The sequence below is a fragment of the Rattus norvegicus genome, chromosome 7, assembly GCF_021556685.1.
Source record: "Rattus norvegicus strain SHRSP/BbbUtx chromosome 7, alternate assembly SHRSP_T2T, whole genome shotgun sequence".
NCBI classification, from domain to species: domain Eukaryota; kingdom Metazoa; phylum Chordata; class Mammalia; order Rodentia; family Muridae; genus Rattus; species Rattus norvegicus.
The window spans coordinates 44738428-44755200 of record NC_141540.1 but is presented as its reverse complement, the minus strand read 5'-3'; the positions used below and the strand labels follow the sequence as shown (position 1 = coordinate 44755200).

The window sequence follows — 16773 nt, the reverse complement described above, 5'->3', positions numbered from 1 at the left end:
ATCCCTGAACTCAAGCAGTATTACAGAGCAATAGTGATAAAAACTGCATGGTATTGGTACAGAGACAGACAGATAGACCAATGGAACAGAATTGAAGACCCAGAAATGAACCCACACACCTATGGTCACTTGATTTTTGACAAAGGAGCCAAAACCATCCAATGGAAAAAAGATAGTATTTTCAGCAAATGGTGCTGGTTCAACTGGAGGTCAACATGTAGAAGAATGCAGATTGATCCATGCTTATCACCCTGTACAAAGCTTAAGTCCAAGTGGATCAAGGACCTCCACATCAAACCAGACACACTCAAACTAATAGAAGAAAAACTGGGGAAGAATCCCGAAAACATGGGCACTGAGAAAATTTCCCAAACAAAACACCAATGGCTTATGCTCTAAGATCAAGAATCAACAAATGGGATCTCATAAAACTGCAAAGCTTCTGTAAGGCAAAGGACACTGTGGTTAGGACAAAACGGCAACCAACAGATTGGGAAAAGATCTTTACCAATCCTACAACAGATAGAGGCCTTATATCCAAATTATACAAAGAACTCAAGAAGTTAGACCGCAGGGAGACAAATAACCCTATTAAAAAATGGGGTATAGAATTAAACTGAGAATTCACAATAGAGGAATCTCAAATGACTGAGAAGCACCTAAAGAAATGTTCAACATCTTTAGTCATAAGGGAAATGCAAATCAAAACAACCCTGAGATTTCACCTCACACCAGTGAGAATGGCTAAGATCAAAAACTCAGGTGACAGCAGATGCTGGCGAGGATGTGGAGAAAGAGGAACACTCCTCCATTGTTGGTGGGATTGCAGACTGGTACAACCATTCTGGAAATCAGTCTGGAGGTTCCTCAGAAAATTGGACATTGAACTGCCTGAGGATCCAGCTATACTTCTCTTGGGCATATACCCAAAAGATGCCTCAACATATAAAAGAGACACGTGCTCCACTATGTTCATCGCAGCCTTATTTATAATAGGCAGAAGCTGGAAAGAACCCAGATGCCCTTCAACAGAGGAATGGATACAGAAAATGTGGTACAGCTACACAATGGAATATTACTCAGCTATCAAAAACAACGAGTTTATGAAATTCGTAGGCAAATGGTTGGAACTGGAAAATATCATCCTGAGTGAGCTAACCCAATCACAGAAAGACATACATGGTATGCACTCATTGATAAGTGGCTATTAGCCCAAATGCTTGAATTACCCTAGATCCCTAGAACAAACGAAACTCAAGACGGATGATCAAAATGTGAATGCTTCACTCCTTCTTTAAATGAGGAAAAAGAATACCCTTGGCAGGGACGGGAGAGGCAAAGATTAAAACAGAGAATGAAGGAACACCCATTCAGAGCCTGCCCCACAGGTGGCCCATACATATACAGCCACCCAATTAGACAAGATGGATGAAGCAAAGAAGTGCAGACGGACAGGAGCCGATGTAGATCGCTCCTGAGAGACACAGCCAGAATACAGCAAATACAGAGGCGAATGCCAGCAGCAAACCACTGAACTGAGAATAGGTCCCCCGTTGAAGGAATCAGAGAAAGAACTGGAAGAGCTTGAAGGGGCTCGAGACCCCATATGTACAAGAATGTCAAGCAACCAGAGCTTCCAGGGACTAAGCCACTACCTAAAGACTATACATGGACTGACCCTGGACTCTGACCCCATAGGTAGCAATGAATATCCTAGTAAGAGCACCAGTGGAAGGGGAAGCCCTGGGTCCTGCTAAGACTGAACCCCCAGTGAACTAGACTATGGGGGGGAGGGCGGCAATGGGGGGAGGGTTGGGAGGGGAACACCCATAAGGAAGGGGAGGGGGGAGGGAGATGTTTGCCTGGAAACCGGGAAAGGGAATAACACTCGAAAGGTATATAAGAAATACTCAAGTTAATAAAAAAAAATAAGTATCTAGAGTTGAAGTCATTTTCAGCTGAGTGTACTGTTTCCTGAAGTCATGTCCATCCTAACTGAACGTTCTTGTGACAGGCACCAGAGTATGATCTTTTAGATATGTATGGTCATCTTACTGCTCAGCTTTTTTTAGAGAAATGAAACTTTGGCTCAGAAACGTTTGTCCAAAGTCTCGAAAGCTCCCTGAGAACAGAAGTCATGATTAGAATCTGGCTATGCACCTGGGTGTCACAAGTCTTCTCTTCTTACCACTCCATCCCGTAGTATTACTTAGATTGGAAGAGTGTAGGGAGGAATGTCTTTGTTCTGAGACTGTGGAAGACACAAGAAGAGATAAGGATCAGGGAAAAATTGGGTGTATGACTTTAAAAATGAGACTGTTGTTACATACAATGCTCTTAGAATTACAATTACAATTAACTATGGGTTACAATGAACCCAGTTACAATTAACGATGGGCTATGAACAGAATTTTCATCTTCCTTAAGGATCTCTTTTCTGGTACGGAAGTCCAACAATTTAAATGGAATGGTTTTCAAATCTGCCTCTGGCAAACATTTCCAAGTCTTCTCATTTGAAAAAAAAAAATCACAGAACTTATTTAGGGCGGGAAAGAAGAACTTAGTAAGAATAGCAGAATATTTAGCTCCCTTGTAAATCTTACCTGATAATTAAAGGAAATTAGTTTAAAATTTTACAAGGCCCTTGGGCAAGTGAAGCTGGCTATTGATGGAACCTTCCTGTAGGAATTATTTAGGAAGATCAAGGACTCCCATCCTGGGTTCACCTCCCTACTACTCAAAGGAACGAACTGTTGTCATTAATCTGAGTCTTGGTCCCCTTTTGTCTGCACAAGCCATGCCTTTGCTACATAGGATTTCCCTCTTTGGGAATTTCTCTCCCTCCCTCTTTCTTTTTATATCAGTAATAGTCTCTTGAGAAACTAACATACTGTTCATTAATGATGATCCAAAGCTAAGTTATTAGAGCACACACACATGCAAAACAATAAATGTACAAAGTTCTAGTCCAGACAACATCTGCATAGAAATCTCAGCCAAAGTTAGATGACACCAAATGAGATAAAATTGTCACGTGAAGTCTGCCTTTTATGCCAGCCAGCCAAAGGGGAAGGCCACTTGTCTGGTAGCCATAAAATTTGGAACGTGAAAAGGAAAATATTACAATACATACCCAAGTAGGATATAAAACTTCTGGGAACCATTGGCTTAAGAAAGACTGCATAGTAATATGTAAAAGATTCAACCAGTTACAGTTGTTTTCTTAAACACACCTTAGTAATATAAGTATCCGCAGTGGGGAAAAATAAGTGAAACCATGCAACCTTCACAATTTCCAGTCCAAGCCACACATCAGGATGCCTGGGTCTTTTATGGCCCACGGCTGCCTTCTCAGTCTCTTCTCACACTCATAGCTCAGGCCATCCTTCTAAAAACCAAACTAAATAAGTACTCCTGCTCAGAATTCCCCAGTAGTTCTCAAGGTAACTGAAAGAAAATGTCATTGTCTAAAGGTTTTATTTCTGCCAGAGACACCACAACCACAGCAACTCTTATAGAGGAAAACATTGAATTAAATGGGGGTTCAGAGGCTTAATCCATTATCATCATGGCAGGAAGACATGGTGCTTGAGAGGAGCCGAGAGTTCTAGATCTTGATCCATAGACAGCAAGAAGAGACAGCGGGCCACTAACGAATGTGCAACCAACATCAGTAGCCAAACATTGTGGGGGAATCTATCTTGGATGCTCAAGCCACAGTGAAGGCACTGGTTGAATTCAGTCACGTGATAGGCTCAGCTATCACACCGAAGAACAGAAAAAGCATACTCCTAAAGCATGCTCATATTCAAATTAATATCAACTAATCAAGTGTTGCTTTCTTAAGTCACAAATAATAGAACTCTATAATCAAACTACTTAGCATGTAAAGGTAATAAACACTTACTTAGGTAATAAGTAAATTAAAATTTTTCCTGGTACATACTTAATACATATCTGTTAAGTAAGTGTTCTCCCAACTTGCCTATTTATCTGTGGCATTTGCTATAAACCTATAAACTTCTCTGGCTCCAAATAAACAGGAAACCAGTTTATTGAAATTAGATTGAAATGTTGAAAAAAATCAGACTCCAAAAATGATTAAAAATCAAAGAAGGAGGCTAAAGAGATGGCATAGTGGTTAAGAACACTTAATGCTCTTGCAGAGGTCCTGGGTTCTTCCCACATGGTGATTCACGACCACCTATATCTTCAGTTCCAAGGTATCCAATTCCTTCTTCAGACCTCTATAAGGGACTGCACACATGAGGTGCACGTGCTTACACTCAAGCACTCATATACATGTATTAAATAAATAAATAAATAAATAAATAAATAAATAAATATTTTAAAAGAATGAAAGGATGCTAGTTTGCAGAAATCGCTGACAGTATGGGAAGTTCTTACTGTTTTTATTCTACCTCCGAAAACATGAACAGGCTCTAAACGTCTATATCTTCATACATTTTCCCTAGTGAAAATCATCCAGTCAGACTGTTCTAGATTATGAGCAATAACCCAGCTGTCCAAGGCCAGGAGAAACAATGATCCCAGCTGCCACAGGAGTGAGAAGTCTTGTTCTGCCGCCATCAAATTTTTCATTCACTGAAGGAGCTTCAAACCTGTGAGTGGATCTAGACCATGGGCCACCAGAAATGAAGAGACTCTAAAGAACTAAAGCTTGAGGAAATCCAGATTGACTCTATAATTATAAAGAGAAAATGATGGCGGTTTGTTTATATTTTGTTGTTGTTGTAGTTGTGTTCTAAGTTTCCCCAGTGATATGAATAACCACAGCTTACATAATGACTTTGACCAAAGGAAATTAACGTAAAACCATAGTAAGTTAATAAAAATTTTAGCCAGACATAACACAAAACCATAATAAGCTAATAAAAATCTTAGCCAGACCTCTATTTTTCCCCCCGAGACAAGCTGTGATCTGTGGTCTATCAGTGCACACGCAGTAGAGTGAGATATGAGTGGATTGGGAGGTCTTCAATGAAGTGCTTGCCTTCTTCAGAGTAACTTTTGTCCGAAGCCCAACACAGTATTGGCTGTGTTTTCCAGTACATTCACACAATAAAACGAGGCACACCAATGGAAAGCAGATGTTCATCTGACCAAACCATCATGTGTTCCTGGTCCCAAAGAGAAATAGTCACGCATAGTATTAAACTAGATTTATAATTTATAATTCAAATGTTTTTATTTGGGGTGGTGTGCAAGCCACATGCCCATCTGTCCTCTAGGCTGCTCTGCCATGTGACTTTTCTTTTTTTCCTTGGACTTGGTGTAGTCTTCGCTGGTCTTTTAACCTTTGTGACTTTCAATCTTATTCCCTTAGATGCAGTATGGCTGATTCTTTTCCTTTTGAATGCCAGCCTCAAGGTGAGGAAGTCAGAGTTACCTAGTTAAGAAGCAACAAGAAAAGCAAGTCCTTGAAGAATTGAAGTCCATATAGAAAGCACAGGGCATTTTATAGAACAGCCAGTGTGGAGACAAGTGGTGCTTGAATATTCCTAAAGAGAAGACTTATTCAACACCTTCTAAGGCTGGAAAGAATGTAGGATCTGGAAGGCTGCAAAATGCCGTCTTCTAACCATGACATGACATGGTAATTATGATCTCACAATTAGTTATAATTACCTGTACCGGGCCTGCATACGAATGGGTTAACCTGTGGGCAGGAAAGTGATTCAGGTTGTCCTACCCTTACTTCTGAACTATTGGCCATTCACAGATCTTGGGAGAGGGCAATCATTGGCTTAAGCTGTATACCCATTGGTGAGCTCACCCAGTTCCAATAGGTAGTTCCAAACTAAATCCAATGGGCCACAAAACAAAATATAGAGCATGAATCTGAGAAAAGGAGGAGAACTTGTAAGGAAGAGGGAGTATTAAAATATTCAGGTGAAATATTCAAACAAAAGGAAAACAAAAATCCTTGATTGATAGCCTTATTATTCTGTTCTCGACAAAATAGTTGAAAATTCATCAGCCTCCTTTATGAGTTAAGGCAGAATACACCAGGTCAAATTTATGTAGCTCTAGTTTTGCCATGGTAACCAATGCACTCGAAGACACCCTATCCCTAAGTCCACCATTCCACTGTGTCAGCTACCTTGTTAGAAATGATATGAGTTTTCTCATAGTCTGCAGGAGTTTATTTGACTAACAACTCTTTCCTAAGGTCACAATGTAATGCCCAGATCCTCTGATGCAAATGAAAAGGGGATAAAAACATGCTTTCTGATAATATCTGTTTTGTTTGTCATTAAGAGATACTGATCTTGGGGCTGGAGAGATGGCTCAGTGGTTAAGAGCACCGACTGCTCTTCCAGAGGTCCTGAGTTCAATTCCCAGCAACCACATGGTGACTCTCAACTGTCTGTAATAAGATCTGATGCCTGTGTGTATGAAGACAACAACAGTGTACTCATAAAATAAATAAACAAATCTTTTTAAAAAAGAGAGAGAGACACCAATCTCCTTCCTGTGCTCATTCACGTCTTGCTTCCCTCTGCTATGATGGAATCTTATGGTTATAGTACATGGTGAGGATTTCAGTCTAATTATATGGGGCTGTGCATGACCACAGCAGGGTGGCGAAGAGGTTTGGCTTCACAGGATTCTACCTTGCTGGCATTATTTAATGGTTCGCTTTATAGCAAACTTCTCAAGAGACCTGCATTTCAGGTCTCTCATTTAAATATGATTAGAATATCATAATTTTAACACTGACTATTATTATAATGACATAATACTTACTTCTGGAATTTGGCATGATTTGTTTTGATGTTTGTGGTCTGGAAATGAAGCAAGGGTTTTGAATACTTTTTAAATTTTAAGTTGCTTAAAGTATTTAGTGCTATCTCTTTCACTCTTTGCCTCCCTGTGTGTCTGTCTGTCTGTCTCTGTCTCTCTTTCTCTCTCTTAAGTGTTTGCAAATGCACATGGGCACGTGCACCTCCATTTGCATGTGTATTTAAAACTGTCAACATGAACACTGCCTTCATCACTCTGTTTTATAAATCAAGTTGTACGTCCCCTATTTTCAGGCCTTTGTAGCTATTTGCTTCTGCGAAGCCACTGGAGTTTCCTATTTGAAGGGACTTTTGTTTCACTCACTGCCACTTAAGAAACAAATTTTGATTGCACTTCTCCAGTATATGAGGTCTGGGATAGCAGCTTGAAAAGATATGTTAGGAAAATGCAATCCACACATTGACTCATGCCTATAATTCTAGCATTTAGAAAAATAATCAGGGAAATTGCTGAGTTCTAGATTAGCCTGTGCTATAATGAGTGATCTTGCATCAAAAATTATAACTGAACCAAACTACATTTGGTATGACTCATCCCCCAAAATGCCTACCATCTTATTTAAAGGAGAACGTTATCTTGCTCAGACTCCACTCATCACATTAGGAAGAGCTACTCAGGGTCATTGTTTTCTTCTGTGTGTTTGTGTAAACACTTAGAAACATTCTCTACACAGTAAACCTGTGTGCTTTGATTGCTGCTAGATATTCTTAGCCCCTGAAAAGTGCATGTCACCAGTGGCTGCACTGTGGGTCAATGAGCATGCTATGACTTTACACACAGCATTTGAAAGTCATTTTTGAGAACAAAAAGACATAAAATGTATTATTCTTGCATATACAGAACTATAGCTTTTATACTAATGTTTTATGGTGATATTGTAACTGACTATGCCGAAACCATTAGTCATCTGAACACCTTAAAAACTCAGCACTTTAGGGAAGAGTGGAGGCTCACTGGGTAGAGGTGCCTGTATGCAGGCCTGAAAACTTGGGTTCAATCTCTGGGTCCCACAAGGTGGCAGAAGAGAACAGACTCCCAAGATTTCTCTGACATCCATACATTACACACACTGCATACAATGCAGACATGCATATACATGGGTGTACCGATGTGTACATGTGTGTTTGCATGCACATCTACACAATGAAGAGGCCCTCTTTAAATAAATTAATAAACAACTAACTGTACGTTTGCTAGTAGTTTATTGATAGAAGTTGTTTGGTGCAAGCTCATCTTTAAAACAGGAGTTAAAAGTGTTCACAGTCCATTAATTATGTACCCGTAAGAAGCTGATTTTCAATCTTCAGTGATAATTTTGTTTTTATTAATACTGTGATTATTAAATGAATAACCTACCCCCAGTGGGCTCTGTTATATGTGTGCTACACTGAACAAAGGGCTATTGTTCACAACCATTTGATTTAAAGTTTTCCATTTTTTATTTACCATTGTTTGCTTTTAAGATGAATAATACCTCTTCCCTGGAAACCAATCTCTTTGAGGAATAGGGACAGGGAGGATTTTATATTTATTTTATCCTGTGCTCCAAGTCTAACAATAGTATGTCTCCATTGTAATTTATCAGAGGGATTTTCAGAAAATAGTCCAATTGAATCACAGGTTAGTGAATGAAGAGCTCTTATGAGATCTCAGCCTTTATGTAACCTGAAAATAAAGAAAAGGCCTTTGAAGTTTTTCTATATTGGTAAGCTGATGAATCATTTTATCATGTAACTAATAGGTTTCTAACTAGTGATTGACATGCCTTACCTTGTGTTTTGAAATAAATAAAATTACAAGAGAGTATAAATACAGACATATTAAACTAAAAAAATTTTTGCCATAAAACTTCCATTCCTCATAAAGACATTAATACAAAATAATTTCTCCACCTTTCAAAGAAAGATCGATTCCAAAGCAAATCTTTGAGGAAGAATGGAATCCTTAAGTATTTTAGTTGTAAAGCATTCTTTGTCTAAGGACTTAGCCTACCTATGGTTGTGACTCAACAGGATTTCTATTGCTATGATAAACCATAATGACAAAAGCACCTTGTGGAGAAATTGATTTATTTCCATTCTCAGTTGTAGTCCATCAGTCAGGGAAGTCAAGACAGGAAGCCAAGCAGAGCAGAAGCCTGGAGGCAGAAGCTGATACAGAAGCCATGAAAGTGTGCTGCTAACTGTCTTGTTCCTCATGACTTGCTCAGCCTGCTTTCCAAGAGCATCCAGAACCATCAGTTCAAGAGTACTACCCACAAGAGGTTGAGATCCTCTCTCCCCACATTAATCACTTGTAAAGAAACTGTCCCTTTAGATATTATGAAGAGGCACAGCCTCACAGTAAATTCCTTGACACTCTGACATTTGCAATCTTTTCTCTCCCTTTTCCACAGTGTTCACTGAGCCTAGATGTAGTCATTAGGACTGAACCCCAGAACTCTACATTTTGATTGGTTATGATTTCTGTAGTGGTCTCAATCTATTGTAAAGAGTTTTCTTGATGAGGAATGAAGACTACACTAATCTGTGGCTATAAAAACATGTGTTAATAAATTGTTAGGTATTATGCTGATTTAGTAGATAAGGGGTTACAAATTGATCTCCAATAACAATGATTTCACTAGTAGTGACTAATTAAGCAGGCACCCAATACCATGCATACTTTCCCTCTTGTTGAGAGGGTGCTACATGCTTTTAGAGAGTTGTTGGTTACTGCTAAGGCATGTGTGCCACTACCACACCCTTAAGGTTATCATGCCACGCTGGCCATTGATATAATTCATAGTTGAGTAGAACTGCTGGTTGGGTCCCTCCTTTGGAAGTTTGCATGGCACTTTCTGGTACCATGAAAGCTAATTGTCAGGGAGATAGTATTCATGTCAGTTTCAGATCAGGTATCTCTGAGCCATACTTCAGTAGTTCATAATAGTATCATAAGAAATAGAAACTTACCCTTCACTTTTCAGGCTCAACAAATGGTAGGAGATATAGGCTGTATCTTTTGGGGATCTCTTGTACAGTCTTGGTCAACAACTTAGAAGAGGACTTCTTAGATCTGTTCTTGCAAATTTTGTTAGTAATGTCAGAAGCTACGATCATAAAGTCTCATCAACATAACTGCCCAAATGTGAGATTAACAAGGACATTAATGGACATGCCAAAGTGGATGGGGAAAACCCACAAGGCCTTGACTCCACACAATGAACTAAAGACAACTGAAAAAAGCTGAGAGCAGGAAAGGGGGGGCTCTTCCCCAAGAAAGAGCATGCCAATTGGTTGTCTATTGTTGATCTGTAAGTCCTGAATACATACATGCAAGGAGCATCAAACAGACTGAAAAGGTTATATTTAGGAACATACGTGTATGTATGCATGCATGTGTATGTATTCATGCAATAACAATTAATGAAAAGAGAGACCATGAATTTGGAGGAGAGTGAGAAGGGATATATGGGAGAATTTTGATGAAAGAAAGGGAGGAAGAAATGTGATTATATTATAATCTCAAAAAAATAGAAAAAAGAAGGAAAGAAGGAAGAGAGGGAGGGAGGGAAGAAGAAGAAAGAAGAAGGAGGAGGAGGAGAAGGAGGAGAAGGAGGAGGAGAAGAAGAAGAAGAAGAAGAAGGAGAAGAAGAAGAAGAAGAAGAAGAAGAAGAAGAGAGAGAGAGAGAGAGAGAGAGAGAGAGAGAGAGAGAGAGAGAACAGTGTTCAGTCCTTTCTTATAGAGGCATTTTCTTCAATTGAGTTTCATGCTTCTCAAATGAGAGAGTTGACATAAACTAGCCAGCACAGACTGATACGTTACATTCTCTGATTTTAAACCATCATCTTTTTAAAAATTGCTTTAATATTAAGAATTTTAATTTTATAAATTTTTTGCATGATAAAATAATACAGGATGTTAAGTCTGAACATTTTATAAAGCCATGGAGAAATAATTTTAAATTGCTGTGAAATTTCATGATAAATTGAGTGTGTTTTCTAAAGGCATTATGAATTCTAAGACACCAAAATTTAGTGTTGAGTTACTAAACCTGGTTGTCAAATTTTAATTTTTAAAGATTTTTACCAATTAATTCTTATATATGCAACAGTTAACAGACAAAAAGAAACCAATGAACCAGGTTTATATATAACTGCATTTTATGCCTGAACATTGGTTATTCAATAAAAATTTGAAAAATATTTTAAGAAAAATAGAGCAAAAGTATTGTATTTACTCTTTTTTGATTGTGCCTTACAATTACATTGTATAGGTATGTAATAAAACACTGTAACCAGGTCAAATTATAGAAGGAAGAGTTTATTTGGGATTATGGTCCCAGTGGGATAAGACTTAGTCTCACTGGGAGACAGGACAGCAAACAGAAGGCCCAGTGACTAGGTCAGAAGTCTGTAATCAAGAAGCAGAGTGAGGAATAGGAAGCAGGTACAGAGGAGACAGGTGAACAAAAGGGATGGATAGAGGCTTTGAAACCTCAGAGGCCACCCCCAGTGATGCATTTCCTTCAACAAGGTCACACATCGCAAACATCCCCCAGAGCACCACCAATTGGGGATCAAGTGTTTCAATGCCCCAAGTCATGGAGGACATTTCGTTCAAAGCACCACAGTAATCTAACTATATAATCATTAAAAAAAAAGCTCTTTCTAAAGTCCTTGGAGTTTAATAGTTAATAAAAGTATAGGCAAAGTCTAATGCCCTCAAGAAGCAAAAGCAGTCCTAGCTTTTGGGTCAATACCTGTACACTAGATAGGAAGATAATGACTCTGATTCCTGCTAATGAAGGAGATAGTTCTACCAAATGCTTGGAAATGCTCGGTTTGTCTTGTGGGTCGTACAAATGTCAATTATTTGTCCAAGCATTTTGAAATATTTATGTTATCTCATTAAATAAAGTTCAATCCATAGATGGACTTGAGCCTACAACAATACCATTTACTTTTATGTATATATTATATGTATATATAATATGTTATATTATACATAAATTATTTATACATATAAATCATATACACAGAGACAGGTACACATATTCACACCCAAATATACACATACACACACACGTTATTTTAATTTGTTAAAACTGGGAGAAATACTGAAAGGGTAAAACCTATTTGTAGAGACGTATGTATGATTAAAGTTATAGCAAAAAATTAAAACACTCCAGATGAAAGAAACATGTGGAAATACAAGTAGAACAACAAGTCTCATGACCACACAGCACATGGACCTATTTCCAGAAAGAATGTCATTGTGTGGCATACAAAACATCAAACACACTGAGATGTAAAAAGCAGTTCTAGCCACAATGCCTCACATGGCACCAATTTGATCTCAAGAAAGACTCCAGCTTTTAATTCAATTCCACAAATATTTGTGTTCAATATTTGTTGTACAAGAGAACCCAATACACTACCAAATGTCTGCTTTAACAAAACACTAAAATCTCCATTCAATTTTGAGCAAATATTTAGTCAGCACAAGTCCTGATTTCTTCATCTGAAAAATGGGGACCAAATTAAATGATAGCTGAGGTTTTAAATTTCATTAACTATGTGAGGAGCTTGGACCTGATGATGGCAGATTTATTCTTTGCTTTTTAACCTGGTCTTTTACCTCTCAATCAGGATAGGAAACCACCAATTCGACTTTTGAGAAGGTACGTCTGCTACTAGAAGAGTGTGCTTGGGGTGCTAGGCAAGACAATGGTAGAGTGTACACTGTCTCCAGAGACATGGCCTGGGTTGGAGCTTTTCCACCATACATTACATGATTTGAGGAAGTTAATACCTCTCTTGGGGTTTTAGTTTTGTTTCTAAAATAGTAATTAAATTTACTCACAAATGGCCAATACATAAATAGCTCAATGTAGAAAACTATGGAGAATATGCCAATTAAAACTACATGGAAATTCATTCGTTTATTTTTTATTTATTTATTTTATGTATATGAGTACACTGTAGCTATCTTCAGACACACCAGAAGAGGACATCAGATCCTCTTACAGATGATTGTGGGCTACCATGTGGTTGCTGGGAACTGAACTCAGGATCTCTGGAGGAACAGCTGGTGCTCTATCACTGAGCCATCTCTCCAACCCTGGAAATTCATTCTTATACCAATCACGGATATGATTTAAGAAAAAAACAAACAAACAATAATAAAATCAAATGCTGATGAGGATACAGAGAAAGAGGAACTCTTATTTCTTGATGGTATAAATGTAAGTTGGTGTGGTCAATATGGAAGATTTTCAGAAAACTAAGAAGAGAACTCCGATTGACTCAATGATCCTATTTCAGCATACAGACCCAAAGAATTCTCAGTCAGCATTCCACAAAGACACTTGCACTTTTATAGTTCCATTTTTATTCAACTCACAATAGCCAAGATATGAATCCAGTCTAGATACCCACCAACAGCTAGATGGATAAAGAAAATATGATACATACATACAATGAAATTTTACTTAATTAAAAAGAAGAATAAGTCGTAGCATGTGTAGGGACATAGATGGAATTGGAGACTAAACAAAGTAAACTGGACTTGGAAAGACAAATATTGCATGTTTTCTCTAATATGTGAATTTCATGTGAAATTTAAGTGTGTGTGTGTGTGTGTGTGTGTGTGTGTGTGTGTGTGTGTGTACTGGCTGGTTTTGTGTGTCGACTTGTCAACTTGACACAAGCTGGAGTTATTACAGAGAAAGGAACCTCCTTCCATGAGATCCAGCTGTAAGGCATTTTTCTCAATGAGTGATCAAGGGTGAGAGGGCATATTGTGGGTGGTACCATCCCTGGGCGGGTAGTCCTGGGTTTTATAAGAAAGCAAGCAGAGCAAGCCAGTAAATAACACCCCTCTATGGCCTCTGCATCAGTTCCTGCCCTCAGGTTCCTTTCCTGTGTGAGTTCCAGTCCTGATTCCCTTTGGTGATAAACAGCAATGTGGAAGTGTGAGCTGAATAAATCCTTTCCTCCCCAAATTGCTTCTTGGTCATGATGTTTTGTGCAGGAATACAAACCCTGACTAAGAAAATATGTATATGTTTATATATATATGTATACACACACACACACACACACACACATATGAAGGAGAAGTTAATGAAAACAAAAGAAGGTTCTATATGAGTGCATAGGAAACAGCAAGTGAGAGGCTGGAGAGGAAGACCAGTGAAAGGAAACAAGTAAGAATAATGAGATTTGTGTATGAAAACGTCACAATGAGATCTACTTCTTTGTATGCTAACTCATATATATATATATGTGTGTGTGTGTATACATATACATGTGCATATATATGAGTTATTATCAATATCTTACAGGAATGCAAAGAATAGATGAGTTGTTGCTTTACATAAAGGCCTTTGAACAGCATTTAACAGAGTAGGTAGTCCAGCAGGACTCACTGTTGACTTCTGTTTTATGCAGAAGGACAGAGATATCAATAGTCTAGATTTCACCCTATACATTCCCGAAGGAGATGCTTACTTCAATTAACAGTAGTCACACCATGGGATTAGTCATGGATTAATAAGGAAATACCATAGCTCACCAGCAATAATACATGATATAAAATACAAACTATTACTTTTCAACTCACTTCACTTAATGGAATCCCCCGATAATTGTTTTAAAGTAACTTGTTTGTCACACACTTTAGAAATCAGCATAACTGAGGAGGGACTTCAATCTTACTTGGATAAATATTGAAATTACAAGTAGAAGTTAATATGTTAGTGAAGCCAAAATTACACAGAACTTCTGTTCCTTCCTTCAGTGTCCTACGTACAGTAAGCCTAGGAACTGGGATGTCTGCACCTAGGACAAATATGTGAATGGACAGAAATCTTTAGGTTTGTAAATTTGACCACAGTGAGCTCATAAAATATAAATATTCAGGGAAGTCAGTAACAGTCTTCGACAGCATAGCTAGTGGGGCGTGTATGCTCAATAAATGTTATTGTTCATTGTTTTAAATTTCCTTTTCTGTCCAATTGAAGCAATCTCCCTCAGTTTTTACTGAAATGAACTTTACTACACAAAAATCATATCCAATAGAGCGAGACATTTCTAAATGATAAAGGAGACCATTGTTTTCTCACAACACAGCAGAAATTATGTCACAAATATAATATAGACTTAAAGGATTCAGGGAAAATTAATAGTTATAACTTAACAAGATTGGAAACTCATTGGAATGAAACATCTATTCTCCCACAATTGTGTTCTCTTCATCAACTGAGCTCTCAGTAGTTTCAAAGAGAGTAACTTGTGAGTGCTTTGTCTACTAAGGACCTATACGCTCTGGAGAGATCAGATCACTTAGAAAGGACTTCATTCTTACTTGGCTGAAGATCAAAGTTACAAGTGCATCAAATCATTGTCTAAAGACATTATTATCTGTTAATTAGCACTCAGAGAAATGGGGACAAACAAGTGTCAAACCCTGTTAGTAGGTCTTTATGCAATATACATACATTTTAGTTGGGTTGATCATTTTTTAATCTAGACAGAGAGCTATGGCAACTTTCTTTTATAGAACAGTATAATATGATTTCTACATAAGATAATCTAAATAAGTAAATCTGATATGCCCATTAGGTCAGTTAACTCCTTCTTTCTTAGTCCCCGAATAGCGTTGTGCTTCTATTCATTCTCTTGGAAGGGTCAGAAGAGCTGCAGTATTTCTGAGTAGTGGTATCCATTAGTCAATGTTGTAAAAAAAAATCATCCCTTGTTTCTGTAGACTACCAGGATCTGGATTTCAAGGTCATATGGGGGGAGGGTGCAGCAGAACTTTATTGATGGTATTCAAGAGAGTGGGAAGGGCTCCCTAGGCCCCTCCTGTTATTATGGGGGTCTGGAATGGAATTATGAGGGAGATGCTCACTGTTGAGGGCCAAGTTGGGACAGAGACTCCTCAGCAACTGAGGGCCTCTCTTTTTCTCTCAGTATCCTTGCTCGACTGGGGTGAGTAGTCCAGGGTTTCTTACTCCTTGGAGGCCATGTAGGTCATGAGGTCCACCACCCTGTTGCTGTAGCCATATTTATTGTCATACCAGGAAATGAGCTTTACAAAGTTGTCATGGAGAGCAATGCCAGCCCCAGCATCAAAGGTGGAAGAATGGGTGTTGTTATTGAAGTCGCAGGAGACAACCTGGTCCTCAGTGTAGCCCAGGATGCCCTTTAGTGGGCCCTCAATATCTGCTTCACTAACCTCTTGATGTCATCATACTTGGCAGGTTTCTTCAGGTAGCATGTCAGATCCACAATGGATATATTAGGGGTAGGAACACGGAAGGCCTGACAGTGAGCTTTCTGATCAGCTCTGGGATGACCTTGCCCACAGCCTTGACAGCACCAGTAGATGCAGGGATGATATTCTGAGCTGTCTCACGGCCATCACTCCACAGCTTTCGAGAGGGGTTATCCACAGTCTTCTGAGTAGCAGTGATGGCATGGACTGTGGTCATGAGCCCTTCCACGATCCAAAGTTGTCATGGATGACCTTGGGCAGGGGGTCTAAGCAGCTGGTGGTGCAGGATGCATTGCTGAAATCTCGAGGGAGATGTCATATTTCTCTTGGTTCACACTCATCACAAACATGTGGGCATTGGCCAAATGGGTGAAGATGATGACCCTTTTGGCCCCACCCTTCAAATGAGCCCCAGTCTTCTCCATGGTGGTGAAGATGCCAGTAGACTCCGTGACATACTCAGCACCAGCATCACCTATTTGATGTTAGCGGGATCTCGCTCCTGGAAGATGGTGATGGGCTTCCTGTTGATGACAAACTTTCCTTTCTCAGCTTTGACTGTGCCACTGAACTTGCCATGGGGAGAGTCATACTGGAACATGTAGACCATGTAGTTGAGGTCAATGAAGGGGTCATTGATGGCAACAATGTCCACTTTGCCAAATGCAGAGAAGGCAGCCC

General features: G+C 38.9%; 1 pseudogene; it reads right to left on the bottom strand.

The window, feature by feature from the left end:
• Nucleotides 1-15781: 15781 nt before the first annotated feature.
• Nucleotides 15782-16517, bottom strand: LOC148004650 (glyceraldehyde-3-phosphate dehydrogenase pseudogene; annotated as a pseudogene).
• Between the last annotated feature and the right edge of the window lie 256 nt (nt 16518-16773).